Source organism: Solea solea, chromosome 6, assembly GCF_958295425.1.
Source record: "Solea solea chromosome 6, fSolSol10.1, whole genome shotgun sequence".
Classification (NCBI taxonomy): Eukaryota; Metazoa; Chordata; class Actinopteri; order Pleuronectiformes; family Soleidae; genus Solea; species Solea solea.
The window spans coordinates 5,773,682-5,795,584 of record NC_081139.1 but is presented as its reverse complement, the minus strand read 5'-3'; the positions used below and the strand labels follow the sequence as shown (position 1 = coordinate 5,795,584).

Genomic DNA, 21,903 nt, shown 5'->3' with positions numbered 1-21,903 from the left:
ACTGTGAATACAGCTATTATACTAACATGAATCTTAATTGCCTCACATATTTCCAGTATGTTCTGTGACTCCAATAGGTCTGATGCTCAAACTACTCTATAGCTGAGGATTAAAGGGTAATTTATAGCCAATATAGGTAAATCTAGGAGACTGACAGACCCAAGCAAGAAATGCTTGTAATGGCAGACTGCTGAATCTAAATTGTCAACATGAGAAACGAGCTGGATGTTCCTGGACAGCAGCAGTTGCTGGTAGTAAAATCTGTGGCAAAGGAAAAGAGAATGGCACAGAATTTAAAACATGGAAAACAGAATAAAAACTGGGTAGTTTTTCACGTTGCAATCCACAGATTTGCAATTCAGTATAATATTGAGAGTTATGAAGGCTTTACCTTACATTTTGTCGTTCATCTCATATATATATATGTATATATATATATATATACATATATAGATATGTTCTTTATCTCCATTCGTCCTTCCTTTAATTGTTTATTTCACCCCTGTGAGCGCTCAACCATCAGCTAATCCCCTCAATTATGGCTTAACCTTATAACTAATTTTCTTTCCTCACTTATGTTGTATAAACACAAGTATTTTCAAAAAGAGGAACCATTAAGCAACAAAAAAGAATAATCTTTTTACAAAATGATGTTGATTTTATTTGCACTGTGAATAAAAGCTTTTACCAGACAGTGGTGTAGATTGTGATTGTGATTCTGTGTTATATTGCAAGACAATCATATAGTGCTACATCATAATGTATGTTTAACTGAAGAAAACAAAACATCCGTGAAATGTTAATAGTGCAGGATTTCTCTATTTATTCACAACATAGAGATCAAAGTTCATAAAGTTTATGTATTGAACGTGGATGGGGCGTCTCTTAACTCCTATTAAGTCGTATTCACACCAGCCCTTCTAATTTGAATCCTAGATCATTTGAGCGTGTTTTCTTGTTCATTGTTGTCTTGTTTTCTCCTTCAGTAATTGTTGATGCAGTGCCGCCTCAGGTGAGGAGGGGAATGTGTTATTCAAATTGAAGTTGAATGTTGCAAACCCCATTTCAACCGAGTGCCCAATCGTACCAAGTCTAGGTGACTATTAGGTGTGAATACGACCTTAAACTCCCATTCCCCTGGCCAGGTAACTTCCACCCAAGATTCTATTAGCTAGTGTAGGTTGTATTAGCGAGAGAGAGTTGTATTAGAGAGAGCATTGAGTGCCTTTGCAAGATTCATGATGGAGTAGGAAACGTATCTCTGCACATCATGGCTTATACTTTTCAAGGGTGTGGATTGATTTACTTTGCTCATCATTACCCCACAGCTACTGATATTCATTGTCTTTTTGGCATTGTGGGCAGAAAGTGACCAACTTTACACAGGAGTAAGCCAAACTCTCACTTAATAACATCCATTCATCCCCTGAAGATTCTCCAGGACCCTGGGGTTGGAATTATTTCTTGTGAGAGTTGTCAGTGGGAGTTTGAATTGGCTGCCTGTCGTGAATGCACAGACCTTTCCGAGTGTCATTTACACAGGCGGTTTTCCAATATGACAGCAAGCGACACAAGAGGACTAAGATTAGCTGATTCATCCTGCACCTTTCAATTGTTCATTCAGACCTTTCATAAACATTTATTACAAAGCTTCCCCATTACCAATATGCAGTCAAAAGGCTATTGAATATTCAGCCACATATCAGACTCTACAAATGTTCAGATGCACTGCCACTGTTATCGAGATAATCAGTAGATATTTGTGGTGGCTTTACTCCAGTTGGAGGGCTTACTCAGATGCCTTCTTGGGTTTGGTCATACTCCCTATTGAGAAGCAGTGGCTGTCACATTGCTTTTGTTTTTGCTTTCTATGTATGAGCACATGGCTGTTTATTTTATTCAGTCACGCTTTAGAGACTAACCACATGTAAGATGATTTGCAGGTTTAGCAGTTGTTAAACTGTACCATCAAAGATGCACTATATAAGAGGCTCTGTTTACATTTTTTCTGAAGATTGAGCTTTGGACAGTGAGTGACTGTGACTTACTAGCTGGAATCATGCTGACAATGCTGCAAGTACATGCCATGTGGTTTGGAGGGATGCCATTTGAGTCAGACTCAATGTCTTCATGATGGATTTCCTGTGTGTTTTTGAGTTTTAAAGTCCAACTTTGCAAGTCTGGTTGCCTTTTCACCTTCAACTTTACAGAACTCCTACAGTTTTGGAGTTTTGATCTTGCAAGGCAGGTTTTCCACTAAGAGGTGCTAGGGGGGAGTGAAGACAGCTCTCAATCTCCCTGCAACAAGCCATTTAACCATGTCAATGACCCTGAAGCTGCTAAATTAGGGTAAAATGTGTGGCCGTGACAGTAGCCTTTTCAAGTTATTTAGATATTGCCATAAAATATCATCATCATTCACTGTTTCATTTTGGTCAGAAATTAAGTTTTGGTCTTAAAAGCCAATCCTAACCACATCATTATAGATCCATTAGAGACAACATTGTCAGTTTATGTGAGCATCATCTTGCTGCATCATCAACTTCATCAGAGGTTAAATCTCATCTTACTCTTCCCTGCTTTTCATGTAATATCTTGCCATCATCTTTTTATCTTTTTCTCTCCTCTTTATCATATACTTTTTACTGTCTCTCCTCTTCCTGTAATCTTCTTGTGTTTTCATGACCTCTCATACCTCCTTTACCTTGTTTTTCTAATGCTTCCCTCAGTTTGCTGCAGTGCATCACTGGCAAACATATTAACATCTCATCTCCATTACCCAGTGACTTCCTGAGAGAGAGAGAGAGAGAGGGACTCTGCTTTTTAGCACCATCCTGTCTCTTCAGCCTCCTTCCTCTGCCTGCACCTTTCCCAACCACCTTTCATTTTCAGAGCATGTCCAGGATTCAGTGAATTTTTTCTGGCCATTTCCCTCTTCTCGTCTCCTCTCCTCTGTGCTGTATGTTTTCAGAGACATTGATGCCCTTGGTGTGACCATGAGAAAGATGGAGTAAAGCTCTGCAGTAACAAGCCAGTCTGTGTGAGCAAGTTGTTTTCATTGTGTATGGTAAGAAATAGAGAATGAAAGATGTACAGTGTGGGTATGTATGTTAGGGATGGAAAGACTCATTGATTTTTATTGAAGTAGGAATGCACGGTAATGATGCAACTGCATTGGTACAGGAGCTGTGATTGCATGCAATTTGGGAAGGAAATCAAGATTAATCATGTTTGGGTCAATAAAATGTATATCTATTTGATGATATGATGTTTTATATATTCATTTGAAAATGCGAAAGACCCAGTGACATGGTCTCTTAAATGACTGTGGAGGCGCCTGTCTGTGCTTCTCAGTTCTCATCCTCATAGCCGATTGCCCCTAATGAGCATGTGATCATCAGCTGCTAAATGTGAAATACGTAGATCAACCGGTGAATCGAGAGCTTCGCCGTTCAGCTCTGCTCCTTCTTCACTAACTACATACATTCTAACCAAAACAATATCACAAACGGCAGTTGTTTTGTCCCTCCTTCCCTCAGATTAGAACAAAACATGAAACAAAACATAAATATCTATAAACATGCTAAAACCAAGCTAAATTAAGTTGTGTGCATTATTTGCTGGGTCATGTTTTTGAGACCAAGTGATTTTCCTGGTGAAAAATCATGATGTTTGTCAACCTCATCGGCCCACATTGCAATGAGAACTTTGTCAGTAACAGTGACTGCAAATACTCCTGATCACCAGCAGCATAATGCTTCATGTAGGATGCACACTGATCCCACAACTTTGAAAGTCTCAGGCATGAAATGGTAATGGTTTAGTGGTAATGTAGTTAGCAGGTTCAGCTCAGTGGAGGCCGCCATTGTGGACCACCATGTTTTACAATAAGCCAAAAATGGGCAAGCTAAACACGTCTTGAGTTTTGATGCCAACTGAAGGCTATAGTTCTCCAACATACTTGGTAGGAAGGGATATCCAAACTTCACCAATAACTCCATGTTGCTAAATTTTACACACTGTACCTTAACCAGGCAACTCTGTTTAACATGCAGCCCCACCTGTCTGTACTCTGAAGCTCATCATTCCCAAATAAGCCTCGACTGCTCTCTTTCCTTCTTCACTCTTCATGACACACTTCCTGGTCATCTAATTGGACTTCTTTTCTTTCCTTGAATGGAGCGGGGGGGTAATCTTTGTTGCAGCATTTTTAAACCCTTACTCACACTGTCTCATTTTTTAATCATTAAGGTCAGTAAGAATTTATTTTAAATGTAGTTTTAAATGGTATTTCTCACTAGAAGGGAATATAGATATATTGAGGTTGTTGAAGGACAGTCCTTTTTTCAGGTGCAGTCTCTCATCTCATGGACTTTGTGGACAATTAGAACATAAATGACTAATGACAGAGTGATAAAATGTATTACTAAAAGGATTGCGGCTCTTGTCTAATTATTTCCTGCAAGGTGTCATTAAAGATTATTCTTTCTCTCTCTCTCTCACACTCCCCATTCACTGTTTGTTTTCTTTCTCTCCATTTTCCTACTTTTTGTGTGCATGTGTGTGTCTCAAGGTCACCAACTGGGGAGGATTGACATCTGTAAAATTTGAGAAAGGTAATTAGTTAGCCCTGATGGAAAATGATCATAGTCAGCATCATATATAACAGGTATGTTTTGGTAGATGGGATGATCTAGTTTATCAGTGGTCTTGAATACAAATTGTGGATTATGTTAGTTTTTAAAATGAGCTTGGTGAAATGTTGAATTTTATATAATATTGAAACTTTCACCACAGTTTTATACTGCAGCATGATGTCTTTCAGGGTCAGATATTGGACCTGGAGACCAGTTTCTTCCACTTCCATTCAGGCCTCTTGCGTTGTCTTTTACAGCTACAGATGCTCCCATTTATCCAGGGTTGCTGTTTATCATTTAATTTGATTTGGTTTTGCAAGGAGCAGTTTTATCTAAAATGAGGAGCAAAGATCATTGAAATAGCCTATAAATTAAGCCCCCTGTCTGGCATTCCTAGGGCGGTTAAGATCATGAAAAGGTGGACACAATTATGTTCGCAGGCTGTTGTCTTTTGGCTATAACTCTGACTCTTTTAAAAATGAATAGTCTAATACATTTGTAGATAAAATTGCCACATTTAAATTAGGTTTTACAGATAGATTTCTAATTTAAAAGTGCTGTTTTAGGGAGGTTTACATTTTCAACTCTTGGAGTGTGAATCTTAACCAAGTTAATAATATTACTGTTTCTATATTTGAACCTTTTGCCAGATCTATGTGAGAAAATCACAGGGATGCTATCAATTGTGTGAGACAGAGTCAATGGAGACTGCTTGTTACATATTCTAGCAGTGTTATTCAAACTGTCACTAAACGGTCCAAACCATTAAAGAAGTAGTGTCATAATGATAGAGGTACATCGAACACTTACGCTGTGGGACAGGTCAAATGAGGAGTTGTGATGTAGTGCACAGATGGACAAGGGAATACGAGGATGTTGCAATGTTTGCAGAGAGTACTCGTAAAACACTGGGAGTGATGACATGGAACTTAGCCCAGAACCATTGATCTTCAGGGATGGTAACTGAGGCCAGAGCAGACAGTGGACTTTAATGGAAGCAGTTGCCAGAGAAGTAGGATCAGTGGCATAGAGAATGGTCATAGCCAGATCTTCTAAATTGATGGCATAGGTTTGTGCAGGGCCAAAGACGATGTATCATTTGTCTTTTTGCCTCCTGGATTCTGCTCTGAGTTGAGATTATTTTCTCCAACTCTGTGATCTTCCATGAGATGGAAGCAACTCTCACTGCCAGGCGGTGAACTGAGTGGATCCATGGCACGAGCATAAGTGTAGTTTGGTTCCCTGATAGTATAAAATCCAAATGTCTGATTTGAGAAATCCAGTGCTAAGTTAAAAAGGTACTCCTCAGCTCAACCATAATTTACATGTGTCAGATAAAAGCAGATAGAAGGGATGTAAAATTACAAAAGAAAACTATTCTGGAAGAGCTTTTTTGGGCACACAACGTTTTAGTCTAGCAGTATTTCCTTATTCTATGTCTCTCATTTATTATATCATGGAGAAAAGCACCTGAATTTCAACATTGATTAACACAATGTTAATTATCTATGCATGTAGCCAACATACAGTACATATGTTCATCAGTTTTAATACATGTTCACAAAGCATCATTATCATCATAACAAAGCAATAATTTTTTTTTTTTATTTGTCTGCATTCAATAGAAAAGCATAAAAACCATGTTTATTCAGTTTAAAATATGTTGGCTATTTGAGAAAACAACATTTAGTATCTTGACTCTTAAAAAGAGGGCGAAGCAAGGCCCAGTGATAGTACTACTCTAATTTTCCAGTTTGCATTTAAATGTAAATGAAAACTGCTCTAGTGGTATTGAAAATGGCTGTAATGCAAAAAGGCCTATTTAATCACACACAATACATTTTAAAATGTTTGTCCATACTAGCTTAATAGCCCGATCTGTTATAATAAGTACAGAATTTGGGCCAAGAGCTGCTAGGTGTGTGTGTGCGTGCATACACTCTGTGTAACCCATGTAAAGCTGGCATTATTCTCAGTGCCAGACAGATTTGTTGCATAGCAACAGGAACTTTTGAGGTCAGGAAGTGTTTGAGTTGTGGAATGTGTCAACCACAAGAACAGTAGAAATGGATCAAGAAGAACATGTACTGTACATAACCCCAATTTCCCATATTCATGTTAACTAACTACGATGCAATTAAACGTTCTTGGCACACATGAACTCGAGGTGCTTGTGGAAACATCTTTTAATGCCATGTTTGATTGTTGTACATTTATGATCTGAACACGTTCATGCATTTTAATCCAGGTACTGCATAAAGCTTGTGCTTTTCTGTCCTGAAAGGCTGCAGAAGTGTCTGCAGGGAGAAGTGACATTAGTGATGTGCTTATGCCAGGCTTTTGTGCATGAATGGTGGATGTTTGTCAAAGGTCAAGGCAGTCACTGGTTTAATGAACATTTTTATTTGCTGGAGATGACCTCTCTCGTTTTTAACTCTATGAAATCCTTTTTTTCTCTCCATTTAGATCTTCCGGTACACTGTTTAAAAATATTATTTTCCCAGGAAAAAAACGTAATTTTTTGCAACACAACATTGCACTCTTTTATCATGTGCTTTAAGTCTGAAAAACATTGTAATAAGCATAGTATGCTCTTCAATATAATGTACTTTAGATACTGGTGAGTTTGTTGGAGGGGCTGTGCTCTTCCTTGTTTGCAGGATTTCAGTAGAAATGATTGTAACTTCTTAGCTTTTGAAGAGGAATGTCTTACTCGGTAAACACAGTCTCAAAGTCCAGGACAAATTCTCGCCTTTAATCTGCCGATGTGCTTGTGCATCATGCCGCATGCTGTTTTTCGTTGTTCTTCTTATGAGCTTTAGAAGCTAAGTGGTCCAGTGGACTATGTGCTGGCATAATTAACAGAGCATTTTGAGTTTTGTTACTTTTTCAGATGGCCACTTAGACGTTGCTCTAAAGGGAAGCTACGGTTATTCCACCCGCATAATGTTCCCTTGGAATATGATCTTAGGAACTGTTCTGAGAAATTAAACCTTGACAAATTCCGCATGATTCCATGTTCTATTGCTCAATTCCAAGATGCCGTCCACGTTTTCTGCATCACAGAAATCATAGGGCTCTACTCCTTTTTCATGTTACATCCTCTTTTTGTCATGTCTTTACTGTGCATTAGTAAGATTGAATGGTTGTGGCAAAATGCAATCCTATATATTTGCTTTTGCATAGGCTTAAAATTAATGTGATATTTGCATGTTATATTTATACTGTCTTCTTCTTTCGGCTTCTCCTTTTAGGACTTGCCAGAGCGGATCATCTGCTTCCATCTTGTGCTATTCCTTGTGTCCTAATTTTACTTGCATTTTTAGGCTTTCATTTTTGGTTGTTAATATAATTCAGATGAACTCTATAACTAACTCTCATATTCATCATAACCAAAGTCATATTATATCTATATTTTATGATGTATTTTTGCTCATTACCTCCTGGCTACTTCATTGCTCTTGTGTTCATAAATCTGACTCGTCAGTGCCTCACAAGCCATGAACCGCACCACACGTCACTGTCTCCAACATAAAGGTTGGAGAAAATATGTAGAGGACAATTCTGTCTTTCCTTGTCCTCTTTCTTCATCTTATGTTGTCTTATCCCTCTGCTGGCAATTTTTCAGCAACTACTTCACTACTTCACTACTTCACACAAAAAAAACATGGTCCTTGAAAATTTCCTCTCATTAAAAGCAACACATTTTGAATGGGGTTTGACATTTTAAAGTGCATTAGTGTTAATACATGGAGAGAGAGCAGATCTATGTACAGTCAGCTTTAGGTTTATACAGGTACAGGTTTTGTACTATGTACTGAACATGCCCTAAATTCCTCAGTTTTTTAATATATACTGTAAACGACAACCTCTGTGATATCATTACATGAGGACCCCTGATTCACATGCTTGTATTCAGACTCATATTCAAAATACAGTATAGTATAATCAGCTTTGCTTTTTGTTGCTTTGGACTGGCAATACTTACATTGCATTTTTTAGGTTGTTTTTCTGCATTATATTCTGTTCAGATGTAAAAGTAATTACTCTCTTACTTACTTACTTTATTGTCATGGAGTGGGGGCCGATCTGTTTTGTGCATTCTGTGCTGAAGTTTGTTTACTATGGCAGTTTTGTTGGTGGTCATATGGTAATTTGTTTTGGTACAGAGACAGTGATTTTAATTGGCACAGGTATGAGTCCAAATTTGTTAATGGAGTTTGCTTAACTCTGTGCAAGGTAGGTGTGTTCCAGCTTTTTGTATGATGAAGAGATGTTACTCCTTTTACGTTCTGTCTGTTGTTTGGTGGCAACGATGGATAGAGCATTGCACTTGATAGCACATCCGTTTAGGGGGCAATCGCCATATTCTCTTTGCTTTCCCTTGCCACTGGGCTACCCACCACCTGTATCTGCAAAAGATCGGGGTTGAGTGTCACAGAGATTCATTTGATTGCATTGATCCTATGCACACAGTGTTATTGTGACTATTAAATACTTTTTGCTTCTTTCTCTGAGGAGTTGTTGGATTTGTGCACAAGAGAGAGAAACTGCTGAAAATAGCTGAAAATTATTGATTGACATTGATGACAGTGATAAACGTCAAAAGGAAAGAGTAAGAGCTGTCATCAAATCTAACCTAATTTAATTTAATGTTTTAACTGAGGGTGATCAGCTGTTCGTTCTGGTAATGCGCCGTCTCCACTCATAGCGACAGCCGGTTTGACATTTTTACAGCTTCTTTATAACTTGAACATGACAAATTCAAATTATGAGCCGAGTTGAAGGAAACTCAGAAAACTCATTAAACTCAGAAGTCCAGATTGGAGGTGATTAAGGAAGGTAAACTTCCAGCTGACTGCAACTGCAGTAGAAAGTCAGGTCTGTTTGTTGAGCTTTGTTCAAATGACAATGATGGTTTAAGTAACCTGAGACTTATGCCAAGGTTTTCAGGATGTCATTTTTCTCATTGTTTGAACACGTTGTCACTGTGCGTAATTGGCCAGATGCACACTAATGTTGTAGTGCATCCTTACCAGCAGACCGCAGGAGGCTTATTCAGCTCTAGGTGATGCAGAAAGCCAAACATACCCGTCTGTGAAATCAGATGTGCTCAAAACATTCAATTGGTTCCCAAAACCTACCAGCAGCGTTTTAGAACTTGGAGAAAAGGTGATTAACAGAGTCATAGGGATTTGACCACAAATTTCACTTATCGGTGTTTCTGTCTCAAGTGTTGATAACTTCAAAAAAGTGGGAAATTTAATGGTGCTTGAACAATTTAAAAAATTCTGATCCGGCATGCATGGCAGCTTACATAGATAGAACTTTTACTTTATAATAAAACAAGATACACTCGATAGAACTTTGATAGAACTCAGTTCAACCACGTTTTGACAGACAACTCGCATCCATGGCCTCAGGTGAGATCTTTGCCCTTGCCTAAGGACACTGAAACAGGCAGCTCTGTTTCGGTTAGTGGAATGGATTTGAATGTTTTAGGGGTTCTGGTGCAGAAAGTGATGCTTCAGTGTGACCTGTTGGTCTGGTTGTATTTCTTCTTGCAGTACTACTCTCTTGCCATCTGTAATGTGAAATAGACATTGTGGACAGGCTGTTCAGAATTGTGTCCGTTCTTGGTTCCCCGTCTGCTGCTCTTTCAGAATCAGAATCAGAATACTTTTATTATCCCGAAGGAAATTGTTTTGTTACAGTTGCTCCATATCAGACTCAGTAAGTACCAGAAAAAAAGAGCACACAGGTTAAAATAAAAAACAAAATAGCACAAGCCCTTGTTTAAACAAGACTAACAAAATGACAAAAAGTACTACATGTACAGGATAAACATTATCAATGTGATAATTAATAAATGATCCGGATAAATCTACAGATGGGAGTTGTAAAGTCTGATAGCTATAGGCAGGAATCAGTCTCTCACTGAACAAGCTCCTGTGGCCTACCAGCACGTCATGGAGTGGATGGAAGTTGTTGTCCAGTACTTTGCTTCTTAAATGGTTTCCTTGGTGTTCCAGTTGCTGAGGTGGAGAGAATGGCAGGGGATGCTTAACCGCTGTTTAGAACTGCAACGATTATTTGATTGATCGATTAATTTTTGTTTAATAATTAAAGCAAGCTATCTTATTGTTCAGCTTCTTAAATATGAATATTTCTGGATTATATGCTTCATGTAACAAATAAATCATTAAAATTGAATCATTTTGGTTTGTGGACAAAACAAGACATTCGAGGAACATCATCATTTCCAGGTTTGGTAAATGTGGATCAAAATGTTTTCAAGATATTCTGACATTTTACGGACCAAACAAGTACTCGATTCATCGAGAACATTTTGAAAATAATCAAAAGTTGCAGCCCTGGAGATGATTGCTCTTGGGCTCTGTTGGAAACACCAAAAATAAAATACAGAAGTAACTTATTATAACAATACTCGCAGGCCGCGAGTTTGAGGCCTCTGGTTTACACTTATCACTGATCTTACAGATGATGAAACAGCATTCAGTTTACGCTGTGTTTTCTGCGTTATTTTCTCCTCCATTATTGTCATGGGCTTGACCCGGGTCGTGACAAATTGGCTGTGACCCAGCTTCTGGGAAAACCTGAGCACATTATGAAAAAGGAAACTTATTCTCAACTTCCAAAAAGCCTCCAGCAATACGCTAAACAAACCTGTTTAAAGATGTATAAAAAAAGCAGGACTACCAGTCCTATTGCGAGTTGTTCAAGGGAAGTCCGCTACAGGTGGACGACGAGGCCGATTATGCCAATAAAATCCAATACACCTGGGCTCATGTGATAAAATGTTGACGTAAACTCATACATGAGTTAAGTCTTACAGTCCTACAGTTTAGGTAGACCCATGAAATCCACTATTGATACCCTAGCTTCTAATCCTTTCCAAACAGGAGTGGGTAAAACAGGCAATAATTCACATAGTCGTTGTGCTTGAACAAATTACTGTATCTTCACATATTATATCATAATAATTATGCACCTTTTAGATGGAAAACTTCTTGCTTTAGGTGTGGGACATGACATCAGCTGACATATACTGTAGCTGTCAGTATTGTGTAAACTTTTGTTTTTAGAGCTTGAGGTTTATCTTTCCTATGATGACATCTGCTAATATTTACTTATTCCATATAAGTAAACATAAAGTTCCATGCTCACAGCTAAACTTACTGTAGAAACAATATAGACGGTAGTCAGTTTATTTTTCCTCATGTGACTGACTCAGAAAAACCATCAGTGCTGAACTCTGAGAAGTTTCTCCAAGAACCCCTTAGTCACTCATAATGAAATATCACATAGTCTTGTGGGTGTTTCTTAGGAAGTAAATTCTGTTTCAGGGAAATAAAGTGCAGGAGCACTTTAACAATAAAGATATTTAAACCTTGTACACGTTGTATAATCTTGCCAGGAAGACTTGTATTCTACTGAGAATGAACTGAGTTAAATCACAAATAATTATATCTACTTATGCAAAATATTTTCTTACAGGCATACATGTAAGTACATAATCCTCTGCCATAGTTTATACCTTACTCCTCACCTCAAGTTGGCATTAATTTACTCAGGAAATAGGGGACTGCTCATTAATGGTTTGAATCTTATTTTTCTGTGCATAGGAGAGAGAAGAGGGGAATGACAGCTGGCAGGGAGTTGTCCTGGAGTTGTACTACACTCCAACCGTCTTACCAGAATGTCCTCATCCATAACCAGACTCAAGTTTGGCCACACTTTTCCAAGATGTTGAACCCTATAAGCTGCCAAAGGGCTTCAACTTGATTCTGATGTGTAAATAATACGGTGGCTATGTAATTTTACTGTTAACATGTTTGTCTTCATTCTTGACTCGATGAAGTTGTGTAGTGTAGTAACTGACGAATATGCTCGGCAAATACTGCTGGTTAACTTTCTGCCAGTGTTCACATGGCGCATATGTCGGTAACACTTGCTGGGGCAACTGGTTGTGGTTGGTGTGTTTTATTGTTGGCCCTTGTGAGACAAAGCATTTGTTTTGGTCAATTATTGGTGCCGTAGTGTGACATCTAGTGGCTGTGAATATTTAATATATAACCTTTAATATCTCAGCACCACCGCAAGTGCTGAGCCATTAACCTCTGCACAGTTTGTGTGCTGCTGTTCAGTCTGTGAACACTTTGTTCAGATTTAACGAAGATAACGCTGGTGAGATAGAATTAGGTTCCCTCAGGGATTAGTGCTTTATTGTGCTTTACCTACCTTATAATACAAAGTACAAAGCATTCATATTCAAAAAAAATAAAAATCATATTCCATGATTTTGTGTTTCATGTTTTCAATCGCCTGCAGTCAAAGCTCTGTTGAATGAATATTTTTCATTCATCTCAAATAATGGTGTGCTGAGATAAAATGTATATTTAAAGTACATAATGAGAATATAATGTTGTGCACACTTACTTACCCAAGTGTCTAAAATAGTTTTAATGGACAGCTGACAGATTTCTAAGGTAGATGCAAATTTTTTCATAAGACGGGAGAACATATCTTTAGATAATTACACAATTGTTCTGTAGTTTACTTGCCTGTTAAATTTAAAATTTGCCACAGACTGTTAAACATACTTGCTTTTACACCACTTATGTATCGATACAAGTAGATTCATTTGTCTGTAGTTGCAGGACCCTGTGCTGGCGTGTGTACAAGGAAGTGGGTGTGTGTCTGTGTGCATGTTTGTGTTTCCATTTGTCTTATAGCTTATGGCTGTCTTTGGGGACATAGATGAAGCTCTCCATCACTCCTGGAACAAGGACTGAGAGGGGAGAGAAAAGGGGAATAGCGACAGACAGAGGTGTGAGTGTGGAAAATAGGATGTGGTGATGAGTCTCTTGCCAGGCTGCACTGGTTGTGTTTTTTTGACTCACAGTATGACTGTCCACAATATTAAATTTTTTTATTATTATTTTTTTTTAACTTGTTTTCTCACTTTCAAAACAATGGGAGACTTCCAAAAATCTGCAGACGGAATAGTGCTTTCAGTGTATACCAACATGTAGAATATTTCTGCTAAAGCTTAATTTCGGGTAGAGCTGAATTCAGTCAGTGATCAAGATTACTTTTTCATATATGGTATTTAATTTCTAACTTTTATTTATTCTTTTTTTTTAGCTATATTTGAAGGTCAGTGTGTAAAAGGGTTAAACATATGAAGGGTTAAATGTAGAGGTGGAACCAAATGTCAAAGCTCAAAACTGTATCTGTGAATTCTATGTACTGCATGCCCTAAGAGAAAACAAAGAGACATACTTTTTTGAATTTTCTGTTTGAGAAAACACACTGCTGTGAAGTAGCTTGTAACAGACACTGGACTCATAACGTGCTCTGGGGCTTCAATCTTAATAAATGTCTATTTCCTATTGCAACAAGGAAGTGCAGACATGCACTGTGTTAGCAATATATTAAATTACAGAGCGTGTGTATGGTGGTGACCTCTCATGGAGAAAGGTTAGGGACCTTTGGGAGTCATCTCATTTACCACAGGCTTGTGTGTGCACAAGCAGAGACACAACACTGGGTCTTACTTTACTACAGCACTCAATTAATAAGGCTAATGGTTATTGGCTGGTGGCTAGTAACCAGGATATGAGATGTCTGATTGACATGTGGCAAACATGGCACTATGTGAGTTAACAGATCCCTCCAGGATGGAAATGGAGATTTTATGAGATGGGGGGAAAGAAGCACTTTGTAGAGATGGACAAAGAGGATGAGGAGCATTGTATGTACTAGTTTGTCTAATAGGTTTCTTGAATGACTGTCATTTAATTAAGATGGATGGCATGTATTTTTCTCCCGTGTCTCTGTTTGTGTCTTAGTGTTAATGCAATCGTCTTATTTTATGGAAACTTTGCATCACACAATTTTACCAGCTATGTCAAGCAGGAAATTAAAATGAGGGGATCATTTTACTCTGTTCTATGTTTAATGGTGGATTATATAGGTAGAGCAAGGCAGCAAGAGTTTGTGTGGGTGGTCTTGGCTGCAAGGATTGGTACTTAAAGCTCTGGCTGCTTGTGTTGTCCTCTCATGCTCTTTCTCCCAGGTTTTGGTGCACTGCAGCCCTGAGTCCTCTCAGACGTGCTGCATTGATATTCAGAGCCTGTTTCTGATCCCATCACCACCCTCTCTCTCTCTCTCTCTCTCACCCTCTCTCTCTCTCTCCTTCCTGAGTCTTAGAGAAAGAGTCTGGAAATTACTTTATCCAAAGCCCAGGTGTACCCAAACTTTGAACAGATTTATCAACAATGATGTAAGTTTATTTCAGACCTGTCTTTTTTGTTCCAGCTGCTGCACCCTCTCAGGAAACCTTTCTATGGTCATGTTGGTGTGCAACTGTTGCTTTGAAGATTCATCTCTTTTTTTTGTTGTCCAGCCTCCTTTAATTAATCAGATTAGTTCAGGGACATTTATTGTGTCCTCAATGGGACCAATCCACCTACAAACCACTGCAGTCAAATACAGTATCTAACTTTCTGAGAACATGCAACAAGTAGTGAAAAATATCAAACTTTATCAATGTGGGGCAGAGGTGGTACAGTGACTAACATTGTGTATGAGCAAGAAGGCTGCCGGTTCAGATCCCGGTTTGAACTTGCGATGGACTGGCGACTTTCAAAGCGTTCATCTGCAATGTAAGTCCTTTATGGTTCATGATGTCTCCGAACAATGCAAGCTGTAGTTGAGGCTCACTGAGCAAAGAGAAGCAGGCCTGGTACTGCAGTTTGACATTAACCAAAGCCTCCAAAGAGGCCCACAATAGCCTCTTTTGTTCTCTGTGTTGCCCAGTGATTTCAACTCCAAATCTGTCAAGCAGCAGTTGTTCCACTGTACAGTATACAGTTAAAAACCACTGCAATACTGTTTGTATGTCCGTTCATGCTGTGCATTGTATCAGCTTAAATGTGCTGAGCTCAGCTTTTTTAGATATTTATTCACCCGAGTGGGAATAGCCTGTGTAAAGTTAGAGAATGCTGCTTGAGATGCTGCTGCTGAACGACATTTATTATATGTACATGATATGTCAGTGACACAGCAGTGGTACACTGTGAGAGAAATACACAAAAATCAGAGCGGGAAAAAAATACAGGTGAGGAAACATACAGTAAATATGGTCCTCACTCCACTCTGTCTCCCCTTCGCTTCCTGCAAGCTGTGACAGGATGAGATGTGACAGCAACATGACATAAATATGTTAAGCAGATAAGATAAGGTAAGATAAGATAAGATAAGACAAGATAAGGGTGAGCCAAGCTATCATCTATGATGGACAACCTCCCCCACCCCATCCAGGACCCCATCACACCACTGGGTAGCTCATTTTTTAGCTTAGCTTAGCTTAAAATAGACCTTTATGTATGGTACACACAACGAACTGCAGGTTGCTTAACCCTTCTGTTACCATCCTGTTGTCGCCGACGGGGTGTACCCCGCCTTTTGCCCTATGTCAGCTGAGATTGGCACAGCACCCCCTACAACCCTCATATACTGGTCTTTACGGTAGCCCTTAAGGACTTCCCCAGAACGACCACCCAATCACAGACAAGTTTCAGCGGCAGGTCACACGTTTGTGAAGTCAGCTTATCTTGGAAAAAGGAGCAGAAGCACTCACTCATTGAACATTTTTTGACAATTCTACTGCCATAAAATCGAAATAAATCCAGGCGGCCTGAATATCATGATGGTCATAATAGAATAGAATAGAATAGAAATACTTTATTCATCCCCAAGGTGAAATTGTTTCGACATAGCAGCAATACAAGAAAATATTATATCATAAAATGTAATGTAACCATAAAATGTAAAATGTACAACAGTGGGAAAAAAATACTGCAATAATAGAGGAATGGCATAAAGGAGTGCAATGGTATACCGTATAAGAGGGTTAAAAAGAAACCTCACATATTCAACATCGCACATGCAGCTCACATACAAACAGAGTGTATTGCAAGCACAATTGGTAATAAAGAAATTTGATAAATTACAATCAATGTCTATTTGCAATGTTTCAGTGTAGTATATAATGTGGTGATTGATTTGGGATGAAAACTGTTTGTTAGTCTTGTGGTCCTTGCCTTAATGGTCCTGTATGAAAAGTTGGTGTGCAGGGTGGTGTGAGTCCTTCAAAATATTGGATGCCTTCCACAGTCAAATGTAAATGTCTTCTAGATCTGGCAGCGGTGTGTTTATGATTTTTTATCCTATGTGTCAGGATTAGGGCTGCAATGATGATCAATAATCGATTATTCATTTTTAGAGTTTCTTCTTAAAACAAGCTTTCAGATTTTTCAGCTTCTTAAATGTGAATATTTTCTGGTTTCTTTTCTGCATTTGACAAAGAAATCATTAAAAGACTTTCGTTTGTGGTCAAAACACATCTAAGAACATCATCATTTCCAGATTTGGAAAAAACCAATAGACATTTTTCAACATCTCCGGACATTTTATGGACCAAACAAATACTCTGCAGATGAATCAATGATGAAAAAAATCGTTAGTTGCAGCTCTAGTCGGATTACTCTCATGTCGTGGCTGGCTTGTTGGATAGCCAGATAGGAGGCTGGGGTAAAACAGGTGTGTCTGTGTGTACTTGTGCGACAGTTGTGGATGAATTTGATTCTGACCTCTGTTCCAAATGTTGGACTCGTCCTTCCATCTACATCTGGTCCCCATTTTTTCCCCTCACTCCCTCTTATGTTGCTTGCCATTACTTAAATAAGGTTACAGGTGAGTCTACAATGAACCTTCGTCTTCACAATGTCACAGAAAAAGAGAGAAAAATAGAGGCCACCACGAAAAAAGAAAATCACCACATCTGTTCCCTTCTTCTTCCAACCTCCCTTTTTTTCATCATTATTTCAAATCAACAGTTGTCTATTGTCACTGACTTAATCAGTCAGGGAAAAGTCAAGTCAAGAACAGCCTATCTGCCATTCAGCGCTGCCCTCCCTCTCTCCCTTCCTCCCCCTCTCTCCCTTTCCCTCTCTCTCTTATACACACACCCACCCCTGCTGGCTGCTGACATGGTACAGGCTGTGCGTTGAGACAGCCCCAACTGTGGCAGTAACAGTGAGAGTGCAGCTTAGCAGGTCTCCACACACATACACACATGCACGCACACCTACACTCACTCACTCACGTACATAGTCGCACACACGCACACATACATACACTGAAAGCCACTGAGGTGGTTTGGTGATTAGTCCGCTGCTGTGTGCCGCCGCCGCCGCAACATCATTTTCAGGTTGGAGGATTTTCACGTCTCACGTTTTGCACGATGATGGTGGTCATAACCTTGCTGCTGTGTAAGTATATGTCGTCCCCGTTGAAATGGGAATGAGAGGACAGCTGATTTGTGTTTGCTGGTTTTATTCTGTGAGTGGAGATCATCTGTTGGTCGGCTGCAATGTGTGAAAAGGGATCTTTACACATGTTACACGTGTGACTGATGTTTGTGAGTAATATCGTTGCCCTCCCTCCAAGGAGGCTCGGGAAGGGTGATTTGTAATTGCGATGAGTGGTGGAATGAATACATATATAATTAAGGATTATATATATATATATATATATATATATATATATATATGTATATGTATATATATATATATATATGTAATCCTTATTTGTAAGACCCATACTGTATTTTGTCCTTTTTTGTGTCATTTGTCTTGATAAAAATGAAAAAACGTTCATCTTTTCATTCACTGGCAATATGAAATCTGTGGTCTCTCTTCTCTTCCCTTTCACACTTAGTGACTGTTTTTGTCACAGCAGCTGGCGTCACTGCTGTAACTGATCATGTGTGTTTGCTGGCTAGCCTTCTTCACTGCATTAGTTCCCTGACTGATTTGGCATGCAGACTGAATTAATATGAATTAATATTATTACAACCTCAAGTTTAATCCATTGGCGCTTATCTGGCTTGCTGTATTGCTGGCTCTGTGGCTGCCTCAGTGTCGCAGGTTGATGATTTCGTAATTTCACAAGGTTTGTTTGATTTGTCAGTTCAGTCAAAAATGAAGAAGAAAAGAAAAAGAAAAATCCATTCAGAGAAATGTCATTAGTCACACAATCAGACTGGCCACTGAGTTTGCCTAGTCACCAAGTCATTCAGTCACTCATTCAGCCAGTAAGTTAGTTGTTCATGTCATTTGTTGCCAGTTGGCGACACTGTTACACAGACTGTCATAGAAAATTGATTGTGCCTCAGTAAGGGTGACAGTGTGACCTCAAGCATCAGCTCAACTGCATCAAGATAGCCAGACAGCTCGGAAGGAGAGTGTCAGTCCTCTTGCCCTCGCCTTCCATCTTTCTCTTGTCTTCCTAAAGCATAGTCGGTCAGACAGGATCTGTATGTAAGACTGAAAAGGGGGAAAAGAAGGCAAATTTGGAGCAGAATAAAGTTGAGCAGTGTTGGCTGTCCTCTGAAACTGGATGCTGTAAAAACAGTGTTAATTATCTTATCATCATATTTGATGGCAGTGGAAGTGATTGCACAGCAAACATTGAGTAACATATTCCACTTCCTCCTTTAGCTTAAGGGTAGATCATATGGGCCTAAATAAATAGTTTACATTTCCACAAGTCTAAGTAAATACTATTTAAACGTTATGGAGGCTGTCACTTTAGGCACAGATGCACAATAATACACTGCATGTTCTTTTCAGAAGAATAACTGTTACTTTCGCAGTGCACTTAAAATTGCTGTGTCACCATCACCATGGTGTAGTACATAGTGCCAAACACAGAAGAGAAGAGACTCCACACAAAAAAGACACATGCTTTAAAGTGCTTATTCATTTATTCCTTTATAATGCTCGGTAGCTTGGGAGAAGGCTGTCTTGCAGCTAGAGGACAGTTTTAATTTAATTCTTATTCATACTTCTGCCAAATGTGTGAAAGCCTTTTTTTTTATTAAATAAGTATTTAAGGATGGAGGGTTTTGTACAGTACGATGCAGATTATACTGTCACTATTTAAATTCTCGTGTGTCTTGTATTTTGAGGAGAAGCGTTGCCTCTTTATTATTCCCATCAGTATGACAGAAAATTGTGAGTGATTAACCATACTGTGCACTTTTGCAGAGCAGTTGGAGAGAAAATGCTTTTTTACAATTTGGCAGTTCTGATTTTAGACTTTCTATAGGCCCTTTTCACATTTTGAAATCATTTAGAAAAAAAGAGCCAGTAGCTTTGTTCTGTTTAGTGAGCCAACATGCATGAAATCAAAGGAAGCTAAATGGGACTCATTTATCATTAATTAGATTATTTACACTTGTGCTTTTTCTTCTGTGACCTGTCAAAAAAACCTGAAAAATCCTGTTCCTCCTGATAAACTCGGGGGCCAAGGTGATGTTTACGCAGATCGTATGTCACAGATCATCTCTATAATCATAAATCTGCATTTAAGCTCTATATATTTAGACCACCTCTTCACTTAAGTATTTTAATTTAACTTTGCATCCAAGTACATTTTAACGAGGTTAACAGGATTTTGGGGGCGGATATAAGCGACAATGGGATGTAATGGATTTCAATTGTTACGTTTTTCTCAATTTACTTCACTGCTCAGATAATCACTTAAAAGAGCAGGGGCCAATAATTACCGACTGAGTTACATAATGATATAGTTTAGTTACACTCAAGATTCCGTGTCGCTCAGTCTAAAAGACATATATCTAAATGTTGGTTCTTGGTTGTACTTTTTAAGTGTTTTTGGCATTTAGGATATTCTCATTGATAGAAGAAATGTTTGTTTTAAAATTACATCTACACAATAATATTAGTTTGACTGTAACACCATGTCAGTTTGATATTGCAATTCCTTCTCCTCTCCTCTCCTCTCCTCTCCTCTCCTCTCCTCTCCTCTCCTCTCCTCTCCTCTCACACTTGGCCTGCATGTGTTGAATTTAATTAGACCATTAACTCCCTCATGGTTTCTTGAGGCTCATCTGGAGCATAGAATGGGTCACACGAGTAGATTTTCTCTCTGGTGACCTTGCAGCAGGAAGTTAAGGCATGTACATGTCTGCATGCAGTGTAGTAGTAGAACCATATAGGAAAAACATGTAAGTTATCCAACTTAGTGAACCCATAATTGCATGAGTAAACATGTATTTGCGCTTAAAATGAATATCTTCATTCTCCATAAAAAAACAAATGGTTTGTATTTATATAGTTATTTTCTAGTCTTGATGATCACTCAAAGCTGCTTTAAACTACAATTTTACCATTCACAGCCATTTACTCACATTTTCATTCAGTGTGCAGTGCATTCACCAGCAACGTGGGGTTGAGTGTTCTGCCCCAGGACACATCAGCATGTAGGCTCAATCAAATCTACAACTTTCCAGTTGAATGGCAACTCGCTCTACCACTGAGCCACCGTCACCCCCAACATCAAGCTTGTTAGTTAGTTTTCAGAATACTAAAGAATCCTGATCACAAGCTCATCAGGTCCTGAGGATCATCAGTATATCCAGACTGCAGCTTTATAATGAGCTTATTAGGTTCTGGTTTGTGTGCAGCTGCCGCTAATTTAGAAAAAAGAAACATTTTGTTGTACTAACATGGTTACTACTGAATCTTTTTTAAGCCCTCTCCTTTGTTCTATTAGCAGTTAGACACACAGTACATGCTCTACTGCATGTACGTCAATTACATCTTATCTCTCTGTATAAAGTTGAATTCAAAGCCAGAATAACGTCCCTGAATCTCCTTTCTATTGTAACTCAAGTCTTCTCAGTGTTTGTAGTGTTTCTTAACCTATTTTTCAGTGAAACCTGGAACACCATTATCAGTGCTTTTCTTCTTGTGTCTGAGCCTATAGCCATAACAATCACACAAGCACCAGGACCAGATGTTTTGCTAGCTATTGTCTATTGTGTAAATCTTAGCCCTGCACACTCAATGGAACCATAGGAAAGATTGTTTACAGATATCAATGTCTCACCCACATTTCAACCGTCACGTGGCACAGGATCTCAACAGACTCCAAATGTAGAAAAGCATTATAATGAACTGCTGGGGGGGAAGAGCCCAAGCAGGCATATAGGAGGTAAGCAGGCAGATGAGATGGGACCAAGCAAGCAGGCAGGTTGTTTAAAGGTGCCATGCAACAGTCAGGTAATCCTTGTTTACAATGACACCAGTGGCTGAACCGTGAACTGCAGTCAGGGTGCTGTTGATCTCACTCACCTGTGTTTGCACTC

The 21,903-nt window shown here is 38.8% G+C and overlaps 1 protein-coding gene across 9 annotated transcripts in view; it reads left to right on the top strand.

The window, feature by feature from the left end:
* atp2b2 (ATPase plasma membrane Ca2+ transporting 2) overlaps nt 1-21,903 on the top strand; it is a 97,335-nt gene that overhangs the window by 12,707 nt on the left and 62,725 nt on the right. For 4 of the 9 annotated variants that reach the window (XM_058631027.1, XM_058631033.1, XM_058631031.1 and 1 more), the window contains exon 1: nt 17,742-17,998. The exons of 2 other annotated variants lie outside the window; for them this stretch is intronic. The gene's annotated coding sequence lies outside the window, so the exon portion shown is untranslated. Of the gene's footprint in view, nt 1-17,740; nt 17,999-21,903 lie in introns of those variants that run through there. 3 more of the 9 variants (XM_058631035.1, XM_058631034.1, XM_058631032.1) reach the window with 1 other exon arrangement.